This window comes from Herpailurus yagouaroundi, unplaced genomic scaffold, assembly GCF_014898765.1.
Source record: "Herpailurus yagouaroundi ecotype Mexico unplaced genomic scaffold, PumYag 77, whole genome shotgun sequence".
In the NCBI taxonomy this organism is placed as follows: Eukaryota; Metazoa; Chordata; class Mammalia; order Carnivora; family Felidae; genus Herpailurus; species Herpailurus yagouaroundi.
Genome location: NW_024412388.1, coordinates 17,531,464 through 17,536,724, shown reverse-complemented (window position 1 = coordinate 17,536,724; position 5,261 = coordinate 17,531,464).

Below are 5,261 nucleotides of genomic sequence, written 5' to 3'. Positions count from 1 at the left end.
TTCTTGTGTTTTCTGAAGGTCATTACCAAGTGTGAGTCTGGGGACTATCCTGACCACCTGGCTGATTTCTCCCCAGAAGCAGCCTCCCTTTCCCACATTGGCTTCTTACCATGCCTGACATGTCACCACTAAGACACTGAAAAGTTAGCACCCAGATCTAAAATGTGAACATCTCCCCTGCTCTGGGTCCGTCACCTCTCATTGGACTATTTGGACAGCTCCGTTCATCTTCTCACTGCTACCCATTCTTCTCCGTCCCATCCTATAAGTGGTTCTCAAAGTGTGGTCCTCTGATCCGGCATTACCTGAGAACTTGTGTGAAATGCATATTCTCAGGTTCTGCGCCAGACCTTCTGAAACTCAGGGCGGGACCCAGAATCTGTAACATAGTGAACCCTTCAGGTGATTCTTTTTTTTTTTTTTTTTTTAATTTTTTTTTTCAACGTTTATTTATTTTTGGGACAGAGAGAGACAGAGCATGAAGGGGGGAGGGGCAGAGAGAGAGGGAGTCACAGAATCGGAAGCAGGCTCCAGGCTCTGAGCCATCAGCCCAGAGCCCGACGCGGGGCTCGAACTCACGGACCGTGAGATCGTGACCAGGCTGAAGTCGGACGCTTAACCGACTGCGCCACCCAGGCGCCCCCGTACCCTTCAGGTGATTCTAATGCAGCTGAAGTTTGAGTACTCGTGCCCTCTACCACCCCCAGAGAGTTCCTTCTAAAATGCAGGGTTTTGGGGCGCCTGGGTGGCTCAGTCGATTGGGCGTCCGACTTCGGCCCAAGTCATGATCTCACGGTCCGTGGTTTCGAGCCCCGCGTCGGGCTCTGTGCTGACAGATCCGAGCCTGGAGCCTGCTTTGAATTCTGTGTCTCCCTCTCTCTCTGCCCCTTCCCTACTCATGCTCTGTCTCTGTCTTTCAAAAATAAATAAACATTGAAAAAAAATTTTTAATGCAGGTTTTTTTTTTTTTTTAATGTTTATTTATTTTTGGGAAAGAGAGAAGAGAGCAGGGGAAGGACAGAGAGAGAGGGAGACAGAGGATCCAAAGCAGGCTCTGTGCTGACAGCAGTGAGCCCGGTGCCAGACTTGAACTCATGAACCGTGAGATCATGCCCTGAGCCGAAGTCAGATGTTTAACCAACTGAGCCACCCAGGCGCCCCTAACATGCAGTTCTGATCGTGTCACTCCTACTTAATGGATGGCTCCTCCCTGCCCTCAGGGTCCCTTCACTTGGCATGAATGTCCATTTACAACATTACTAGTGGCTTACCCTCCCTTTTCACCTCACTGGCCACTCCATCCCACTACCCATTGCCACACTGGACTTCTTAGATCCTGAAAACATGTTTTTCCTCTGCTGGGTCTTTATACATACTGTTCACTTCACCCAGCATGCCCTTCCCTCCATTTCAGCTGAGCAGGTGCCTGCTTCTTCCTTAAGGCCCAGTTCAAGAGCCTTTTTTCATAGAGTTTTCTTAGACACTAACATGTAAGCATTAATATTTTGTACATAGATATGGTTATCTATGGGTTATTGAATACCTGCTATGTGCTAGGCACGGAGGAGACAGAAGTAAATAAGAATGGTCCCCATCCCCAGGATGTTCATGAGACACAAATGCATAAAAATATAGTCACAGATAATGTGATGGTTGCAGTGATACGCATTTTAGGAGTTAGGAGGGTGGACATTAGGGAGGGCTTCCTGGAGGAGGTGAAAGCCTGGGACATTAGCAAAGACAAGGGAACATAAAAAAAGATGTCGTGTATTGAGCTTTGTGTGTGTCTGGGCTCAGCGCCATGCGAAATCCTTCACACAACATAATCTCTGACTTCATAAAGTCAGTGTTCTCGTTGCCACCACTTTACAGAAGAAGAAACAGCTTAAGTGAATGCTCAGGTAACCCTCATACTTTGCTCATGGGAATGCAAAATGGTACAGCCACTTTCGAAAGCATTTTTGGCACAAAGATAAGCTTAAAACTATCATAGGACTTGGTGATGCCACCCTTAGGTGTCTACTCAAGAGAAATGAAAACATATGTCCATGCAAAGACAAGACTTGCACATGAGTGTTCATTGCAGCATTATTCAGAATAGCCCCAAGCTGGAAACATCTAAATATCCATCAATTGGCTCCTCTGAATAGAGTTGCAAAAATTCTCAACAAAATACTAGCAAGCCAAATCTAGCAACGTATAAGTAAAAAGGACTGTACGCCATGGGATTTATCCCAGAAACGCAAGGCTGGTTTAAAATCTGAAAATCAACTAATGTAATGTATCATATCAGTAGAATGAAGGATAAAAACCACACGATCATCTCAGTAGATGCAGAAAAAACATTTAACAAAATTCCATTCCCTTCATGATTGAAAACACACACACACACACACACACACACACACACTCCTACACTGAAACTAATATAATAACTATACTAGAATTAAAATAAAAAACTTAAAAAGAAACCTCAACAAACTGAGGATAGAAGGGAACTTTCTCAACCTGATAAACGGCATCTATGAAAAATCCACAGCTAGCATCATACTCAATTGTGAAATACTGAATGCTTTCTCTCCTAGATCAGAAACAAGATAAGGAGATCTACTCCCTCTGTTTCTATCCAGCATTATACTGGAGGTTCTAACCAGGGCAATTAGGCAAGAAAATTAAATAAAAGTCATGCAGATGGGAAGTAAGAAAAACTAGCTCTATTTGCAGATAACATGATCTTGTATATAGAAAATCCTAAGGAATCCATTAAAAAATATAAAACTAATAAATGAGTTCGGTAAGGTTGTAGGATATAAAATCAACATACAACAACCAGTTGTAATTTTATGTACTAGCAATGAAAAACCCAAAAAATGAAATTAAGTAAACAATTTAAATTATAATAGCATCAAAAATAATAAAATAGTTAAGAATAAGGTTAACAAGGGGTGCCTGGGTGGCTCGGTTGGTTAAGCTTTTGACTCTTGGTTTCGGCTCAGGCCATGATCTTGTGGCTTTGTGAGTTCGAGCTCTGCATCAGGCCATGTGCTGGCAGCATGCAGCCAGCTTAGAATTCTCTCTCCATCTCTCTCTGCCTCTTCCCCACTCACGTAAAATGAAATAAAGAATAAGGTTAATACTAAGAAGGGCAAAACTTATATTCTGGAAACTACAACGCATTGTTGGAAGAAATTAAAGAATACCCAAATAAATGAAAAGACAGCTCAATAGTAAAAATATAAATAACCCAATTAAAAAAAGGTCAAAGGCTATGAATAAGCATTTCTCCAAAGAAGTTATACAAATGGCCAAAAAGCACATGAAAAGATCTCAGCAACATTAGCCACCCATCAGGGAAATGCAAATCAAAACTGTGAGATATTGATATCGGGGCACCTGGCTGGTTCAGTCAGTAGAGTGTAAGACTCTTGATCTCAGGGTTGTAAGTTCAGGCCCCACATTGGGTGTAGAAATCACTTAAATATCTTAAAATGACAAGATAATCGCCTTTTATCTACTAGGATGGCGATAATCAGCAAGACAATAAAAAGTGCTGTGGAGGGGCCCCTGGGTGGCTCAGTCGGTTAAGCTGCTGAGTTTGGCTCAGGTCATGATCTCATGGCTCGTGAGTTCAAGCCCCACGTTGGGCTTTGTGCTAACAACTCAGAGCCTGGAGCCCGCTTTGGACTCTGTGTCTCCCTCTTTCTCTGCCCCTCCTTTGTCGTGCTCTGTCTCCCTCTCCTTCAAAAATAAACACTGGGGCACCTGGGTGGCTCAGTTGGCTGGGCTTCCGACTTGGGCTCAGGTCATGATCTCATGGTTGGTGAGTTCGAGCCCCGTGTCTGGTTCTGGGCTGACAGCTCAGAGCCTGGAGCCTGCTTCGGATTCTGTCTCCCTCTCTCTCTGCCCCTCCCTCACTCATGCTTTGTCTCTCTCTCAAAAATAAATAAACATCAAATAAATAAATAGATAAATGAATAAACATTAAAAATTGTTTTTTAAAAGTGCTGTGGAGAACTTGGAGCCCTTGTATACTGCTAGTGGGAATGTAAAATACAACAGCCACTTTGAAAACAGTTTGGCAATTTCTCAGAAAACTAAACATAGAACTACCATGCAGCCCAAGTAATTTCACTTCTAGGTATATACCCAAGAGAAATGAACACATATGTATGGCCACACAAAAACCACACAAATGTTTGTAGCAGCATTATTTACAATAGCCCAAGAGTGAAACAACCCAAATGTCTCTCCACTGATGAATGGACAAATAAACGATAGTATATCCATATAACATGTGCTGCAACATGGATGAACCTTGAAAACATGATAAGTGAACGAAACCACACACAAACGGCCACATATTATATGGTTTCATTTATATGAAATGCCCAGAATAGGTAGATCTATAGAGACCGAGGGTAACTTAGTGGTTGCTTAAGACCTTAGAAGAAGGGGAAGGGAGGGGGGGGGTGACTGCTAATGGGTACAGGGTTTTATTGGGAGGGAGTAATGAAAACACTCTGAAATTTACGTGGTGATGGACATACAACTATGAATATCCTAAAAACCACGGAATTGTATACTTTCAGTAGGTGAATTGTATGGCATATGAGTTATAACTCAATAAAGCTATTATTTTACAAAAGGACATAGGGATCTTACTGGGGGCATGAAAATGTTCTAAAGCTGATTTATGGTAATGGTTGTAGTTACTTGATAAAATTTCTAGAAATCATTTCATTGTACACCTGAAATAGGTTAAAAAAATTTTTTTTTGAGAGAGAGACAGAGAGAGAGAGAGAGAGCGCGCGAGCCTGAGCAGGGAAGAGACAGAGGTTGACAGAATCTTAAACAGTCTTCATGCCCAGCATGGAGCCTGATACAGGGCTCAGTCTCTTAACCACGAGATCATGAACTGAGCCAAAATCAAGAATTGGACATTTAACCAACTGAGTGACCCAGGCACCTCAGGTGAATTTTATATTATGTAAACTATACCTCAATAAAGTTGTTTAAAAAAAATAAAGAGTTTCCAGGTAATGCAACCAATGAGAGGCAAGGCTGAAAATGTATGTGAAAGGGAGAAGTTTCTAGAAAATAATAAGTTTACCCAAATTGACTCAAAAAGAAATAGAAATCATTAACTAACTTGGATTGATGTTCAAGAGCTTCTGACTCCAAACTGATGCCAGAGCCAGATGGATTAATAGGTAGGGTTTTTTTTTTTCATTTTTAGAGTTTTTAAATTAATTCATTCATTA